The sequence below is a fragment of the Leopardus geoffroyi genome, chromosome D1 (assembly GCF_018350155.1).
Source record: "Leopardus geoffroyi isolate Oge1 chromosome D1, O.geoffroyi_Oge1_pat1.0, whole genome shotgun sequence".
NCBI lineage: Eukaryota > Metazoa > Chordata > Mammalia > Carnivora > Felidae > Leopardus > Leopardus geoffroyi.
The window spans coordinates 115,533,418-115,551,599 of NC_059329.1; the positions used below are offsets into that span (position 1 = coordinate 115,533,418).

The 18,182-nt window shown below is 52.1% G+C and overlaps 1 long non-coding RNA gene across 1 annotated transcript; it reads left to right on the plus strand.

Moving 5' to 3' along the window:
- Positions 1–12,197: 12,197 nt before the first annotated feature.
- LOC123602164 lies at positions 12,198–18,182 on the plus strand. The gene is made up of 2 exons (XR_006714402.1): positions 12,198–13,098; positions 17,837–18,182. It is a non-coding gene; the product is annotated as an uncharacterized LOC123602164 (long non-coding RNA).

Consider the following 18,182-nt stretch of genomic DNA (forward strand, 5'->3'; position numbering starts at 1 on the left):
CCGGCCGGCCCGCGGGGAGCCAATCGGCGGCGCGGGGGGCGGGGCCGGCGGGTTAGGGTGTGCCCGCCGCCCGTCTCCACGCAACGCGCGCGCATCCACCTGGGCGCGCCGGCCCGCGCGGCTCCCGGGCGCGGGGGGCCGGAGGTGCGGAGGCCCGGGGACGGGGCCCCGGGAGGGGTTCACGGAGGACGGGGAGGTGCGGGGGACAGGGGAAGGAGGGTCCGGGGGGGGGGGTGCGCGAAGGACGCGGGGACACGGGACAGAGGTCAGGCGGTGTCCAAGGGACAATGTGGTGCGAAGGACGCGGGAAGCAGGGACGGGGGATGGGGAGGTGCAGAGGCCGGGGGCAGGGGTGTTGGTGGGTGGGGACGGGGGCGGGCATAGAGGCAGGGGACATGCTGAGGACCGAGGACTGGGGTTGCTCGAGGGACGGGCTGCAGAGTCAGGGGGACGCGGGAAGTGTAGAGGTGCGGGGTAGGGGAGACACAGAGCCCTGGAGGACGTGGACGTGGTTACGCGGGGGTGGGGACCAGGGTGTGTAGGGACGGAGGCAGTGGAAGGCGCAGGCTGTATGGGTTGGGGGACAGTCGGGACACGGGCAACAGAGGACTCGGGGACAGGAAATGGGGGGCACCAGGGCTTGGGGAATGTGGGGGAAAGCTGGGGATAGGGGTACAGCCTGGTCTTGGAGTTGGAGCCAGCCTCTAGAAAACAGCGCCGCCAGAAGGAACGGGGCTCCAAGTGGAGGAAAAGAAGTTTGGGAGAGAGACAGGTGGTAGGTAATGATGATGGGTGAGGGGGGCAGGAGTGGGTGTGTGGGCCTTGCCACGGAAGTGAGGCAGAGGAGGGTCTCCAGAGCACGTGGCTTCACCCTGCAGGGCCAGAGTCTTAACCAGGCTTCCACGTGGGTGGGCGGCAGAGGGGCCCGGTGGTGGCTTCCAGCGACTGCGGAGTGAACACGGAGAGACGTTGCACAGACGGATGGGGCAGGGCACACTGGAAGGGTCAGGAGGGGTGCGCAACGGACGTCTCCACGTCCACTGTGGACTTGAGTGCTGGGGTCTGGGTGCGGCTCCCGCTGAGCTGATGGTGAACTTTGTGCGCTTGGTTCCAGGTCTTGCCTGGGCCATTCTGACCCGCCCAGCGGCCAGCCCGACCCTTCTCCCTTCACCCCTTCCTGCACCTGTTCCAGTTTTGTGTTGCTGTGTAACCAACCACCCCAACATTAGTGGTGTGAAACAAGGCCTACTTATTGTGTTCATGGATTCTGCGGGTCAGGAATTTAGACAGGGCCTCATGGGACAGCTTTTCTCTGCTTGATGATGTGGTGGGAAGATGCGAAGGGCTGGGGTGACTGATGGCTGGGCTGCAGTCATCTCGTGTTGGTCCTTGGTGGAGACGGCTGGGCTCAGCCAGCCTGGTTAACCGGAGCATCTGGACATGGCCACTTCCGGGAGGTGGCCTCTGGGCTCCAGCAAAGGGGCAAAGCGCCTGGTGGGTCACCACACAGTAGTTCTGCCACATGCTGTCACAGGCCACCCAGGTTTGAGCAGAGGGGACGTGGACCCCACTTCATCCCGAACAAATTGTGTGGGAAGTTGCAATTTGGGTGTAACATGCACACGCCCTTCCTTTTCTGTCCTTTTATTTGAATGTTGGGGCACAGAATCAAGCTGGCCACATCCCACGATTACAGCATTCTGTTGCCTACCCTGTGGACAATGCCCCCATCTTCAAATGTCCTCACCCACCCCCTCTCGTTCTTGCCCCTTCCCTCCCCCAACTCACCTTCCATATTTGTCTGCACACTCATTAAAACCTATCAAGCTGTGTGTTTTAAACGTAGAAGTATAGTAGAGAATGGTCATAGGAACCAAAACCTGGGACGTAGGTGTGTTTATTGCTGCTGGAGTATTGTTTCTTTGTGCCCCCTTAGCAGACAAGGCAAAGAAATATATGCCTATACCAATTGTATATACACGAGCCTGTTAATGTTTCTCTGTGCAGCCAGCTGTACCTACGTTAAGCTAAACACGAGTTCTTACTGCGTCTCCGACCACCACCCGTTACCCCAGGGCCCATCCTCCCCCCGATCCCCTGTAACCTCCCACTCAGCGGTGAGACCGCACGGGGTTCCCACCGGCCGCCGGCCACGTACTCAGCTGTTCGCTCCAGGACTCGGGCCGCAGGATCAGAACTGGTCACCTGACCCCGCCGGGAACAACTTCGTCAACTAGAGCCCGGCGCTCGCGGGAGGGTGCCCTGCCTTGAGTCTTACGGACTCCCGCCCCTTCAGTGAGGGGGTTTCACGCGTTTGTAACACCCCGAGAGTCTGGCCACCGTCTGCATCCCTTCCTGGGTCCCCGACGTCCGAAATTATCTTTCTTTAATTCGCGAACATTAGGTTTACTCTGTGTTGTTGAGTTCCATGCACGTTGACAAATCTACCGTTACGGTAGCGTTCAGAACAGCGTCAACATCTTCCACACCCCGTGCTCCACCGAGTCATCTCATCCACCTCCTTCTGTGTCCCTGGCAGAATTTACATTCAAATTAGTTAGCATATAGTGCAACAATGATTTCGGGAGTAGATTCCTTAGTGCCCCTTACCCATTTAGTCCATCCCCCCTCCAGTAACCCTCAGTTTGTTCTACATATTTATGAGTCTCTTCTGTTTTGTCTCCTCCCTGTTTTTATATTATTTTTGTTTCCCTTCCCTCATGTTCATCTGTTTTGTCTCTTAAAGTCCTCATATGAATGAAATATGGTTTTTGTCTTTCTCTGACTAATTTCACCTAGCATAATACCCTCCAGTTCCATCCATGTAGCTGCAAATGGCAAGATTTCATTCTTTTTTTTTTTTTTTAGTGTTTTTATTTTCGACACAGAGAGAGAGAGAGACAGAGCATGAGTGGGGGAGGGGCAGAGAGCGAGGGAGACAGAATCTGAAGCAGGCTCCAGGCTCCGAGCTATCAGCACAGAGCCCGATGCAGGGCTAAAACTCATGAACCATGAGATCATGACCTGAGCCGAAGTCTGATGCTTTACTGACTGAGCCACTCAGGCGCCCCTAGATTTCATTCTTTTTGATTGCCGAGTAATACTCCATTGTGTGTGTGTGTGTGTGTGTGTGTGTGTGTGTGTGTGTATGTGTATATATATATATATATATATATACACACATACCACCTCTTCTTTATCTGTTCATCCATCGATGGACATTTGGGCTCTTCCCATACTTTGGCTATTGTTGATAGTGTTGCTATAAACGTGGGGGTGCATGTGTCCCTTCAAAACATCACACCTATGTCCTATGGATAAATGCCTAGTAGTGCAATTGTTGGGTCATAGGGTAGTTCTATTTTTAGATTTTTGAGGAACCTCCATACTGTTTTCCAGAGTGGCTGCACCAGCTTGCATTCCCATGATTAAAATGCTCTTTAAGAAAGCTCTTTTGATCAAATGTTTTTTCAACATCAGTTGATAAGATCATATTTTTCTACCTTAGCTGGCATATATAATAGGTTATACTAGTTGATTTTTAAAATATTGAACCAGCCTTGCACACCTAGAATAAATCCCACTGGTTACTAGAATACACTTCTTTTGTGGTGTATAATTCATTGTTGGATTGGACTTGCTAATAATTTGTTGAGGATTTTTGCTTTTGTGCTCAAGAGATATTTGATCTGCAATTTCCTTTTCATGTCTATCTGGTTGTGGTTTTGTCAGGGTAATGCTGACTCAGAATGAATTGAGAAGGATTCTTTCTGTTTCTATTTTCTGGAAAATATTGCAGAGAATTGGTATCATCTTTTTCGCTTCAAATATTTGGTACAATTCACCAGTGAAGCCATCTGTGCCTGGTGGTTTCTTGTTTGGAATATTATTAATTATCGGTTTAATTTTGTCAATAAACATAGACCTATTTAGTTTACCTATTTCTCCTTATGTGGGTTTTTGTAGGCTGTGTCTTTCAAGGAATTGGGCCGTTTCATCTAAGTTATCAAATTTGTGAGCATACAGTTGTTCATAGTATTCCTCCATTATCCCTCTAATGTCAGTGGGATCTGCAGTGATGGCTCCTTTTCCGTTTCTCATTGTAGTAATCTGTTTTCTCTTTTCAGTTTTTATTAGCCTGGCTAGCAGTTTATCAATTTTATCGACTTTGTCCCTCCTATAAACAGCTTTTGGTTTCATTGTTTTTTTCCCTATTGCTTCCTGGTTTCAATTTCATTGATTTCTGCTCTAATTTTTATTATTTTTTTCCTTCTGTTTGCTTTAGGCCTCTTTGCTGCTTTCTCTAGTTTCCTAAGATTCCTAAGGCTTTTTAAAAAAAAATGTTAATGTTTATTTTTGAGAGGCAGGGAAGGGGCAGAGAAAGATGGTGACACAGAATCTGAAGCAGGTTCCAGGCTCCAAGCTGTCAGCACAGAGCGGATGCCAGGGGCTAGAACTCATGAACTGTGAGGTCATGACCTGAGCTGAAGTGGGAGACTTAAGTGACCGAGCCACCCAGGCGCCACGAGGTCTGTCTTCTTTCTAATTAATTTCTAATTTCTTCTTTTAATTCTGTTGATTTCCCTGTAAGCACTGCTGCATCCCAAACATTTTGGTAAGTTGTGTTTTCCTTTTAATTTAGTTCAAGTTATTTTATTTTATTTTATTTTATTTTATTTATTTTTTTTTTCAACGTTTATTTATTTTTGGGACAGAGAGAGACAGAGCATGAACGGGGGAGGGGCAGAGAGAGAGGGAGACACAGAATCGGAAACAGGCTCCAGGCTCTGAGCGGTCAGCCCAGAGCCCGACGCGGGGCTCGAACTCACGGACCGCGAGATCGTGACCTGGCTGAAGTCGGACGCCCAACCGACTGCGCCACCCAGGCGCCCCTAGTTCAAGTTATTTTAAAAATTTCTCTTGGGACTTATTTTTTTATTCACGCTCAGGCACATGCTCCTCCCGCCACACCTGTGCGTCGGTGTCCATCTGCACTGGGCTAACTCCACTGCCTCAGGTTAAAACAAAATCCCTCAGGTTTGGGTCCAGCGCCTCTCCTCCCCATCCCCTGGTTACAGCGTGTCCTAATTTGTGCTTTAGTCTGATCAGAAATGCGATAGGGACCGATCGGGATCAGAATTCGGGTTAAGCCAGCGCCGCCATCCAGGGGCCGATGGCAGCAACCTGGTGACGGGTCCTCTGGGGGAGACACCCTCCTCTCTCCGCGGCTCCGTGCCCCTCTCGCCGCCTCCCTGCGATCGCGCTTTGCCCAGGCGGCCACCAGGTGGCGTCGCAGGCCCATGCGCGGCCGAGGAGTCGGGCCCTCCGCGCTGCTCTTGCGGGAGGGGTGGCGATGGGTGCCGAGCCCGGGTTGAGGGTGCGCACCCGGCGGGCAGCAGAGGACCCTGGAACCGTCCGAGGGAGCGGCTCCCGCGGTGTGCTGGGGGCGTGGGGGTGGGGTGGGGGGTGTGTGTGCATGTTTCCTGGGTCACCCGGCTCGGGATGAGACCCTGTGCCCTGGGGTGGCCGGCTGGGGTGAGGTTATCCGGAGGGTTCCTGGGAAGCCCGGGTGGGCGGCCATCCGGACCCTCCAGACCGCAGGAGGGGGCGGAGGACGGAAAAGGGGCGCGGGGGGTGCGGGGAGGCGGGGGCGCGGGGCGGGGACTTGGTCTGGCTGCGCTGTTGCCGCGTCGGAACCCGGTGACCGCAAGCGAACTTCCCCACCTCTCGGATCCCCCCAGGTGGCCGCCGGCTCCTGGCAGGGCGAGCGGGAGGGGTCTGGACACCGGCAGCCCAGGAGGCCTAGGCTGAGGCACTAAGTGTGAGGGGCACTGGCTCAGGGGTCAAATGAGCTCTGCTGTCCGCAGAGCCTTTTGTGAGACACACTGAAAGCTCAAGACCCGGGGCGGGCCGGGGAGGGGAGGGGGAGGCAGGTGTAGGGACGCAAGTCGGCTGAAGCCACAGAGAGCCCCGCTTGGAATAGCGGCCGTACGTGGGGCCCCAGGCGCTTCCCTCAGTTCTGAGCCCCCGCAGCCGGAGGGCGACTCCCTCAAACTTGTCCTGAACCTTACACTCTTTGCTTGAGTTGCCTGGTGGGGTGGAGGCAGGCTCCTAGACCTGCCCGTGGAGTGAGACTTGGGTAGGGGACCTCAAGGCTCTAGACGGGGGGCCACCTGGAGGGGAAACACTGGTAGGCACTGTCCCGTGGCTCATCCCCTGCTTCCAGACTGTCCTTTCCTGGGAATTTTCCTCCTGAACCTGCTTGGAGGATGGAGTCCGTGTCGCTGTCTGGAGCAGAGGCTGGGTTTATCTGTGGTCCAGTGTAGCTTTCCTAATGTCTCTGTTGGGGCAGAGGTCGCATCCAGTATAGACAGTCAGGCTTCCCCTATCCAGGCCTCCTCTCTGGGCACCCTGGCTTTGTGCAGGTGTGGCCTGGCCCTCTGTGGGTGACATCTGGCCGCTGCTCTTGCTGGGGGAAGTGAACTGATCCAGGGGGTGTGTCCTCGGAAACAGGCAGGCTCATTTGCCAGCTTGCAAGTGAGTGTGATCTCAGATGCTTATGGTTCTTACAGGAGAATTCTCCGTGTGCATCGAAGAGATAAGCTGGGGGCCCTTCTTTCTGGAGGGTTTCCTGCCATCCCCCCTCCCCCCGCCCCACCCCGGGAAAAACCTCTCCTCCCCTCCCGCTTCAACCACTTAGACCTGATGCCGACCCCATGGCCAACCAGGCTGCCCCTGCTGGGGATGGGCCCAGACCTTCCCCACAAAATCAGCCCTGGAGGTACTCTCCCAGGGCTGCTGGAGCCCTTGCTTCCTAAATCCCCGACCTAGGCAAGAGCTGTCCGCTCCTTAGACTTACATTGTATTCTGGGCCCCAGTTCCCTTCCTGCCACCCCCCTCCAAGTTATTGTTCACCATGTTATTGTTGACACGAAGTGAACAAGCGTTTTAGAATCTTCTGCAGGGAAGAAAGCGTTTCATCCAGCCCGGGTTAGGCCAGCTGTCCAGGAAGCATGCCTCACAGGGAAGGAAGTGCTCCGGAAGAGGGACAGATTTCACCGGGAAGGAAGTGCTCGGGAGGAGGGACAGATGTTTCCCAGGGTTCTCTGTCTCACATCTTGTAAAAATTCAGAAAGATTTCTGATCAGCATCCAGGCAGGAACCACGGGTTATAACATCAAGAATTGTAGGGAACAGGGGCATTGATCGATGTCTTAAGTGATGTGGGGAACAAAGGCAGAAGGAAATGGCAGATAGAACTCAATTTCCATATCACCTGCAGCCCATTGACCAACACTTGAGGCCTGCGGAGTAGAACATTCCCCCAGGAATTTCCTACCGTCTTAATGCTAATGCTTTGCTAGGGGGAAAAACCACCTTAGCCTGACAATAGCCAGGCCTCTGGGATCCTGAGTTGTCTTTAGCATATGAAAATCTCACTGGAAACTCCCCCTGGACTTTAACTCTCCCCAGCTCCCAACTACACACAGCTCTTTCTGCCCCCAGGTCCCGTCCCCCGTGCTTTAATAAAATCACCTTTTTGCACCAAAGACGCCTTTAAGAATTTTTTCCTGGCCATTGGCTCCAGACCCCACGAACCCCACCATCACCCCAAAAATCTCATTCAGGACAAGAAGGCTTTCCTGTAGGCCACACATTCCCAAAGCTGGTGTACGATGCTCGCACGGCAGGCCTTAAATCAGGCTTTTGGTCTGAACACAGTTTACGTGCAGCCGTGCTGACTTAGAATTGGAAATGGCTTTCCTTGTACTTCAGGCCTTCATTTTTTTTTTTTAATTTTTTTTTTCAACGTTTATTTATTTTTGGGACAGAGAGAGACAGAGCATGAACGGGGGAGGGGCAGAGAGAGAGGGAGACACAGAATCGGAAACAGGCTCCAGGCTCCGAGCCATCAGCCCAGAGCCCGACGCGGGGCTCGAACTCCCGGACCGCGAGATCGTGACCTGGCTGAAGTCGGACGCTTAACCGACTGCGCCACCCAGGCGCCCCTGTACTTCAGGCCTTTAGAAAATGTTTCCTCCGGTCATTATCCAGAGCATTGAAACAGAAGTTGCAATATTAATTTTTAATTTTTATTTATTTACTTTTAAGTAGGCTTCATGCCCAGTGTGGAGCCCAACCCAGGTCCCCAACTCAGGACCCTGGGATCGAGAGCCGAACAACTGAGCTACCCAGGTGCCCCAGAAGTTCTGCTTTTAGACCTAAGGGCAGCACGAAGAAGCTCAGATTCTAGAACAGCGTTCAAAATGCCCGGAATTGAATGTAAACCCTTTTCTAATACCCAGTATACAGGAGAAATTCTCATTTGGGAGTTAATCCTTTCCCTCAGTAAGCTAAGCCTTAAAGAAATTGAACTAAGACTCCTAGGTTCACATCCAAAGAGGTTCTAAGTACTAGGACATGGGGAAGTCCTTGGGGAAAAACAACTTAGTTACTAAAGGGATTCTGTTGCTTCAGTTTGTTGTTCTGTTTCTGATTACCAGCCCACGTGACTTCCCGGCTAGGGGCCCCCTTGGGGCCGGCGAGGTGGAAACCCTGGCCGCTGGGATGGATTCCTGCCCCTCAGAACCTGCTCAGACACAGGGAACCTTTGTCTACTGGCTTCCGGCTGCCGTGAGACTTGGGTACTGGCTCCAGGATCAGCGTCAACCATTGCAACAGTTGTTTGTGTGTTTGCTTTGAAGTCTTTCCCCTTGTCTCTGTGGCTCTGCCCTCTGGAGGCCTGAGGAGGGGTGGGGAGGGCGGCACCGGTTTCTGGGCGTCCAGCGGAGGGGGCAGCTTTCAGCTTCAGCAAACTCCCACAGTCTCTCTCCTTGCAAAGGGCACAGAGGAGCAGGATTTTGACATGACCAGGCCTGCACCCACACAGAGTAAGCAGCAGATCACGCTGCTTCCCAGAGGTCTTCTGGGGGGAAGACCCGGGGCTCCCCAGGAGCAGAGAGACGGGGGGCAGCCCAGGGAGAAAGGGACAGAGAAGGAAACGCCACGCTTGGTTCAGATGGTGAAACAGTGCAAGGTGTTTGTAGACAGCAAGATGGAGTCACTCGTGTCAAGCAGGGGCCTGTGTCCAACCGTGATGCAAGTGGGTCACCGCGGCTGTGAGACCAGCACCAGCTGATGACGCCCCAGAACTGACGGCCGGCAGGACCAGCGGGGGTCTGCAGGGGCCCAAGACTGATTAGATCCCTTTAAAAAAAGGAACAATTAAAACACATTTCTTTTAATGTTTATTTGTTTTATTTTTGAGAGACAGACACAGAGTGTGAGAGGGGGAGGGGCACAGAGAGAGGGAGACACAGAATCCGAAGCAGACTCCAGGCTCTGAGCTGTCAGCACAGGGCCCGACGTGGGGCTCGAACTCACGGGCTGCGAGTTCATGACCTGAGCTGAAGTCGGCCCCTTAACCCACTGAGCCACCCAGGTGCCCCTAAAAAAGGAATGGTTTTTGCAGCATACTGTCAGGCTCTTCAGACACAACCCCTCTATGTCTGACCATTCAAGGAGGCGGCTGCTGCCGAAGGGTCTGCCCGATGGATCTCCGAACAGAACTAGACCCTCCGCAGCCTGATCGGAACATGCGGTGGGTGCCGAGAGCTGATCCGGACCCGACTGTGGCCGGATCTCGGCTTCACACCCACAGGCCGACTTCCCACCCTCGGTGTTTCTGTGTCGTGTGACTTATGTTCTGCTCCGTGTGCTGCATAAGAAGCCAAGTTAAGCACGCGGTGGAACATGTCACTGAGTTTGGCATCCTGAACCCGCCTTGGGACCGAACGGAGCTGACGTCGTGGAAAGCCACACCGTGTGTGCGGCCTCACTGTGTGCTGTGACTCTGCTGTTCCCCAGCTCTCTGGTGTGGAGAGGCCGACGCCAGAAGGACACCCCCTCCAACCTGAGCCCCCACTTCTGCACCTGCCTTGGCAGATTGGGGGGGTGGGATGGAAGCTGCCACAGGGCTGGAGGATCCCCAGGGAATGGCCACGGTGGAGGGGACTTTAAACAGCACCCGGTTGAGTCAGTGTGTGACATCGACCCATAACATCAAAAAGAAAGCACGACTAACATAATTAAAGATACGAGCCCTGAGCAGGAGGGAAGGACTGTAAGGAACCGAATTTGAATATTGGGCTTGCGCTTGTCAATCTTAAAAATAAAATAGGCAGTTATTTTAGCAAAAGGACTTTATTTGGTAAAGCAGAGGAATTGTGACCTGGGGCATGAGGGCTGTGGCCAACCGCAGGCAGGTCCGAGAGTGAAGGGAAGTCCGCTGCCATCAGGGCTCAGGGCAAATCAGGCAGGGCTGCTGTGGGCAGACGGTTACCGGAGGGGAACACGAGCCCCAGGTTGTGCGGTGTCTGGTGGCTCTGGGTGGAGGTCAGTGTGTGGTTTTTGGGCGCAGCGAGACCTTCCAGCTTTTTCTAAAGGCAAGACGCGGACCCGGTGTGAGAAACGTTCTCTCCTGTCAGGATTATCTTCCTCCTGCGCCGTCTCGCAGGCTGCAGCATGGAGGGGTGGGCATGAGCGGCCCCCCTTCTGGGCTCCTTGACTCCATTTTATTAAAAAAAAATTTTTTTAAATGTTTATTTATTTATTTATTTATTTATTTTTTAAACACCAACTTTATTTTATTTTATTTTTAATTTTTTTTTTCAACGTTTTATTTATTTTTGGGACAGAGACAGAGCATGAATGGGGGAGGGGCAGAGAGAGAGAGGGAGACACAGAATCGGAAACAGGCTCCAGGCTCTGAGCCATCAGCCCAGAGCCCGACGCGGGGCTCGAACTCACGGACACGGACCGCGAGATCGTGACCTGGCTGAAGTCGGACGCTCAACCGACTACGCCACCCAGGCGCCCCAATGTTTATTTATTTTTGAGAGACAGAGAGAAACGGAGCACAAGTGGGGGAGGGGCAGAGAGAGAGAGGGAGACACAGAATCCAAAGCAGGCTCCAGGCTCTGAGCAGTCAACACAGAGCCCGACACGGTGCTCGAACCCACGAACCGCGAGATCATGACCTGAGCTGAAGTCAGCGCTTAACCGACGGAGCCACCCAGGTGCCACTCGACTCCATTTTAAATGAGGTTTCCTTTGAGAATGAAAGCTGGTGCAGCCACTCTGGAAAACGGTATGGAGGTTCCTCAAAAACTAAGAATAGAACTACCCTACGACCAAGCAATCGCACTACTAGGCATTTATCCAAGGGATACAGGTGTGCTGTTTCGAAGGGACACAGGCACCCCAATGTTTATAGCAGCGCTATCGACAATAGCCAAAGTATGGAAAGAGCCCAAATGTCCATCGACGGATGAATGGATAAAGAAGATGTGGTCTATATATACAATGGAGTATTACTGGGCAACCAAAAAGAATGAAATCTTGCCATTTGCAACTACATGGATGGAACTGGAGGGTATTATGCTAAGTGAAATCAGTCAGAGAACGACAAAAATCATATGACTTCACTCATATGAGGACTTTAAGAGACAAAACAGATGAACATGAGAGAAGGGAAACAAAAAGAATATAAAAACAGGGAGGGGACAAAACAGAAGAGACTCATAAACAATGAGAACAAACTGAGGGTTACTGGAGGGGTTGTGGGAGGGGGGATGGGCTAAAGGAATCCACCCCGGAAATCATTGTTGCCCTATATGCTAACTTGGATGTAAATTAAAAAAAAATTAAATGAAAAAAATCAGTATCACACACGAAAAACGAGGTTTCCTTTGTTTAACATTTCGCCCTTTTGATCAAGCTCTTTCTTTTTTAAAATTTTTTTAACATTTTCATTTTATTTTCGAGAGAGAGTGAGTGAGAGTGTGAGTGGGGGAGGGGCAGAGAGCGAGAGGGACACCGAATCCAAAGCAGGATCCAGGCTCCGAGCCGTCAACACAGAGCCCAACGCGGGGCTCGAACTCACAAACTGTGAGATCGTCACCCGAGCCGAAGTCAGACGCTCAACCGACTGAGCCCCCCAGGTGCCCCATCAAGATCTTTCTTGAAAGCATCGTTAATCAGATCAGCTTTTCTGCATTTAGTGGCTTTATTCCTGGGTGGTTGGGAAGCCCTGTGCCCTGTCAGAGGACGGGGCACAGGCTGGAGACTGTGGACCCTGCAGTCTATGGACATTGTCCCCACGAGCACTGAGACAGCGTCGCCCTGTTACCGGACAGAGAACCAGTTCCAAACTCGGTGAGGTTCAGCTGCTCACCGCTTGACAACGAGCACTCGAGAGAGAAGTGATGTGTGGAAGGAAAGGTTGCTTTCTTCGGGAAGCTGGCGACCTGGGAAGAGGACGGACTGAAGGCCCAAAGGCCATCTTCCCCGTCCAGGTGAGGGCGTGGGAAGAGGGAGGGGGCCTGGGTGCAGGAGAAGCAGGTGCCCGGCCCGCAGTCGTGTGTGGACATGACCCCGGGCAGACTGGCTGGCGTCCGCGGCAGCTGTTTCCAAACGTGGTCAGGCCTTCTCTTCCCGGAGAGTCTGGGCCTTCGCTCCTCGAGGCCTGCGGTCTGCAGGTCTCAAGGACAGTAGGTCAGTTCTGCCGCAGACCGACCTTAGGTCTGCAAAGGGGCAGTGCACGTGCTGGCAGCAGGTCGACCCTTAGGACCGGGTGCAGAGTGCGGCCACGGCCCTGTTTGCAGAGGCTTGGCGGGCGGCAGGTACGAAGTTCAAAAATAGTTAGGCGAAGCAGAATTAAAAGTACCGCGACGAATCCTGTTTGCAGGGTGATTCTAAAGGAGGGGCCCAGACCGGAAGGCGGGCAGCTAAATAGATCAAGACCGTGAAACGCCGGGGAGATCGGTTGTTCCCTGGCCGTGCGTTTCCACTTCTCCAGAGGCATTTATCCTGCAGCGGGTGGAACTCGCTATCGCACAAACACCTTGCTCATCGAGCAGATCCTAATCGAGGCCGTGCGGCCGTCCAAAAGTACTTTGGCCGCTGGGCTGCCGCTGCTGTGGCCGTGGAGCTGGCCGGTTCTCCCAATGTCAGGGAGAGATTTCTGACCACGTGCTCATCAGCACTGTTCCAGCCACGGAAGAAAGACACTCCCGCTGGAGGCCAACACTGAATCAAGTATGCCTCCACCTAAGTGCGGTAAGCCAATGGGAAGCTTCTCGTTTGTTGTAGCTGTTAGCAGGGACCGTTAAATGGCCTAATAACTATTGACCTCCGACTTGCCAGCTGTCTTAAAATTCGTATGCCACCGTCCGCCACACACGAAACCAAAACCAGGGGGAGCGCTGAGGACTCCTGGTTATTGATAGGTTCATTAGCCACGATTTCCTGATTGATCCTTCCAAGCCATGGGTCAGAGGAGTCCGGATGACACTCTGTGAGGCCATCTCTTCCTAAAGGTGTCTTTTCTAAAACCTTGCAAAGATGTGAAAACTCACTTGTATGTCTGTTGCGTGTGGGCAGAGAGATCACACTTAGATCAGGAAGCCATCTGATGGGCAAAGACGCAGGGACTCGGCTGAGCCGTGAGGCTGTGATCGGGGCGAAGCTGGACCAGGGTGTCCGAGGTCTTCCTGGGCCTGTTCTCGCCTGCAGGGAACATCCGTGGGCTTATGTGGATAATCAGCAGTGGCCTTTGGGACTAAAGAGAAATTAGTTGCAAGCAAGAACAAGAGGTCTCAGACTTTGTGAACACATAGGAGTTTCTGGTGACAGACCCACCAGTCAGAAAGGTTTTCCCTTTTTGTAATAGATTAGGGAACGTGGATAGGAGCCCTGTCTTGCCCCCAAAAGAGAAAATAGAACAAGGAGCCAAAGCAAGAAAGGGTACGTGCGCCTGGTCGGTCACCTGGGGGAGGCGTGTCAGGAGGCGTTGCCGGCTTCAAATCCGGGAAGTCTTTACTTGCAGGCCACCGGGGGGTGTGCAGGGCCAGTCGGGGTTCGGTGCCGTCTTCAGTGTGTCATGTGGGCCCGGAGTCTATTGCCTGGAATTTGGCTGGTGGTGCCTGACAGGGGCCTTTCCAGTGAGGCTGGAGCGTCTTCTGGCAGCTGTGTTTTCTGGTCGAAGAATCTCTGGGTTGTAAGATGTGAGGCTTAAGGTCTTCATCTCTGTAAAAAGATTGCTCTCTCAAAACATGATTATTTTGGGGCGTCTGGGTGGCTCCGTCGGTTGAGCATCCGACTTCGGCTCAGCTCATGATCTCGCGGTCTGTGAGTTCGAGGCCTGCGTCGGGCTCTGGGCTGACAGCTCGGAGCCTGGAGCCTGCTTTGGATTCTGGGTCTCCCCCCGCCCCTCTCTCTCTCTCCCTCTCTACCCCTCCCCTGCTCATGCTCTGTCTCTCTGTCTATCAAAAATAAATAAACATTAAAAAAAAAAACATGCTTATTTCTAATAGAAGCAATTAAGACCGTCCAATGTTAAAGCGTATCTCCCTTTATTAGCCGTGGGTCTGAAGAAGCAGGAACCAGGTGCGCTGGGGGTCCTGGGGTATCTCAAAGGGTGAGAGACTCTGAGTTCCCAAAGGGATGACCCTGACATTCAGGACGAGTGATCGTGCCTCTGGCCAGGATATTTGGAGGCTCTCTCTGAATTTTGCCAGCTGAGTCTAAGTGGTGCCATTAGTGTGTTTGATTAGCCCTGAGGATGAGGGTGGTGAGGGTGAACGAGCAGCACAAACCGGTCAGAGCATCCAACCAGAGAGTGGGCTCCCTGGGAACCATGAAGTTCAACGGGGGGGGGGGGGGGGGGGCAGGAAGGAATGACCCTTTCCAGTAGAACCTTAGCCACGGAGGCAGCGGGCCATCTACAAGGACAACAGATGGCTATTGCGCGTATGCAACTAAGTACGTGTATTGCCACAAGGAAAAGGAGTCTAGAGTGTCTGAATTCTGGAGGGATTGCGTAGGGAGAAAAAGTCACTGTTTTAGCTTTGTTCACAAAGATTTTGCTGAATTGCTATGATCATAGGGAGCTTCAGAGAAATAGTGTGCTGAAAGCCAGTTCAGCCGTGCGATCCTGGAGTCCTCGGGGACACGTACTCCAGAGCACTCGCCAGAGTCTGTTCTGTGAATTTTTAAAAAAAAATTTTTTTAATGTTTATTTTATTATTTTTGGGACAGAGAGAGACAGAGCATGAACGGGGGAGGGGCAGAGAGAGAGGGAGACACAGAATCGGAAGCAGGCTCCAGGCTCCGAGCCATCAGCCCAGAGCCCGACGCGGGGCTCGAACTCGCGGACCGCGAGATCGTGACCTGACGCCTAACCGACTGAGCCGCCCAGGCGCCCCTCTGTGAATTTCTTCTAGATCCGGCGGGGTGCAAAAGCATGGCAGTAAAGCAGGAGCTGTCTGCAGGTGATGAACGGCTTAAACGCCCATTGGTGATATCTGGCGGGAGCTCGCTGTGGCGGAGCTGACAAGGGGGCCTATTTCCGCGACATACATTTTAAAATTATGACTGATGGCATTAAATCGGGACGGGTCAGGTTTCCAGAAATTTCACATAATTTCTGGAACATTTGTAACGTATACCTACACAGACATAACGTAAAGAAGGTTTAGGATTTATTTGGCAATGCTTCCTGTGGATTTTAACGTATCAGATGAGCTGAATTAGTTTAAGATCTCCCTTTTATGAGGAAAGAAAACACATCTTAAGATATTTCCCGGACCCTCTGGTAAAACTCAAAGTTAGTTCAAGGTCGAAAAGACATCACGTAGAATTTGCATTTGGGAAAGTTGGTCAAAAAGATCAAAAGATCTTCAAACAGTCAAATAAAATCACAGGTCGCTGTGAAACAGTGTTTAGCTGTCCCTCTAACCAAAGTGAGTCAGGCTTCGCAGGCAAGCACAGAAGCTTCTGTAGTCCTGAGCAAGACTTAGCTCCCTTAAAAAAAATTTTTTTTGGGGGTGCCTGGGTGGCGCAGTCGGTTAAGCATCCGACTTCAGCCAGGTCACGATCTCGCGGTCCGTGAGTTCGAGCCCCGCGTCGGGCTCTGGGCTGATGGCTCAGAGCCTGGAGCCTGTTTCCCTCTCTCTGTGTCTCCCTCTCTCTCTGCCCCTCCCCCGTTCATGCTCTGTCTCTCTCTGTCCCAAAAATAAATAAAAGTTGAAAAAAAAAAATTAAAAAAAAATTTTTTTTTAACGTTGATTTAGTTTTGAGAGATAGACCGTGAGCAGGGGAGGCGCAGAGAGAGAGGGAGACCCAGAATCCAAAGCAGGCTTGAGGCTCCGAGCTGTCGGCACAGAGCCTGTCACGGGGCTCGAACTCATGAACCGTGACATCATGACCCGAGCCAAAGTCAGACGCCCAAGCGACTGAGCCACCCAGGTGCCCCCAGACTTAGCCCTCTCAATGTGCAGAGGACTGGGGCTCCTCTAGTGAGCAAAGGGCTGACACATGGGATGTTATTTTGGCAAAAGATTGAACCCTTGTTTTCTCTGCAAATAATTTGGAAAACTGGAGGGAACCATTTCACAGTCTCTTATGAGGAGCAGACTGATGCCTCTTGGCAGATGAAAGAAAGTTATGTCCCAGGTTTACATAATTACAGAAGGATACTATGGATCTTAAAGCTGTTTTTCAAACCCCGAGGACAAATTCATTCAATCTCTTCCAGTTCATCACACATAAAATTCCTCTCACAAAATTCCTTTTCAACAGACCTTTTACAACTTTCTGTCCATTTCACTTATTATTATTATTATTTTTTTTTTCAACGTTTATTTATTTTTGGGACAGAGAGAGACAGAGCATGAACGGGGGAGGGGCAGAGAGAGAGGGAGACACAGAATCGGAAACAGGCTCCAGGCTCTGAGCCATCAGCCCAGAGCCCGACGCGGGGCTCGAACTCACGGACCGCGAGATCGTGACCTGGCTGAAGTCGGACGCTCAACCGACTGCACCACCCAGGCGCCCCTTATTATTATTATTTTTAAAGATTTATTTATTTATTTACCTTTGAGAGAGAGAGAGTTGGGGCTGGGGAGCGGCAGAGAGAGAGGGAGGGAGACAGAGAATCCCAAGCAGGCTCCACAGTGTCAGCACAGAGCCTGTGGGGGTTAAACCCATGAACCGTGAGACCACGACCGGAGCCGAAGTCAGGCACTCAGCTGGCTGAGCTCCCCAGGCGCCCCTCCTCATGTGTTCTTTTACCAAAAATGCACATCCCACTTTCCCTGCATATGGAGATGTTTCCCTTATTTGTAGCAGTTTTAATCACAGATGTTAATTACAATGTTGAACCCTTAGGAGCCCTAATTTTTGGTGAAAACAAGGAACCAGCGATTGCGACGTGAGGGTTCTGCAGATGGGCGAGTTTCTGGGCACGTTTTCAAGAGGACAGTCCTGCATTGGTGTTATTTCCAGTGTGGCGCAAACACGCGCACTAACAGACCCAATATCGTTAGATTCTCTGTAACAGGAACCCAAATTGGACAAACCTATATTCAGTAACTAACGTTTCAATATTTTATTTTATTTGGAAATGATCTAGATATTCAGTCACTATCCATCATTTAACTTAACTTAGCAAAACTTTAAGGTTTCCGGTTACCAAAAGCTTTGGGGAAATTATTTAAAACTTTTATCCTGCTTACATCTATTTAATCCATGGGTTCTCAACAATTATGTTCAGATTACCTACAAAAATTTCATCATCCTGAGTTCTTTTTCTTGCTGACAAATGTAACAGAGCTGCCCTGCACTTAGGGACCAACGAGCCCAGGTGGAGTGAAAGTTGTGTGTCTACGTCACGTTCAATGCTGATCGTTCAGAAGACATGTCTGACACAGGGAAGCTGAAGGGACCCCATGCAAAACTTCATTTTTGCTCCCTTTCCCCCTTTTATTCTTTCTAGGACCTGTACCCCGGCCCTACACACGACTTCTCGTACAGGTAACTAACGAATACCCTCGTGAAGGTCAGGGAGGTAGTGACCTCCTTGGAGTTTTCCAGCACAACAGGTAACACTCAAGGAGGGACCGGGCAGGTGTCAGGAACGTTCTCCCAAGACCACCGACGCCCCCGGAGCCCTGGCTCCAGGGCACCAGTGACTTACGGAGTATGCCTAGATGCTCATCTTTGTTCCTGGGTTACTGAGAAGACATGTGCCCCAGGCCCCAAGCCAAGGTGAGACTCCCTCTCCTCTCCTTTCTGAGTCTCCCAGACTCTTTTGTGTCTTTAATAAACTGTGCTCTCACTTC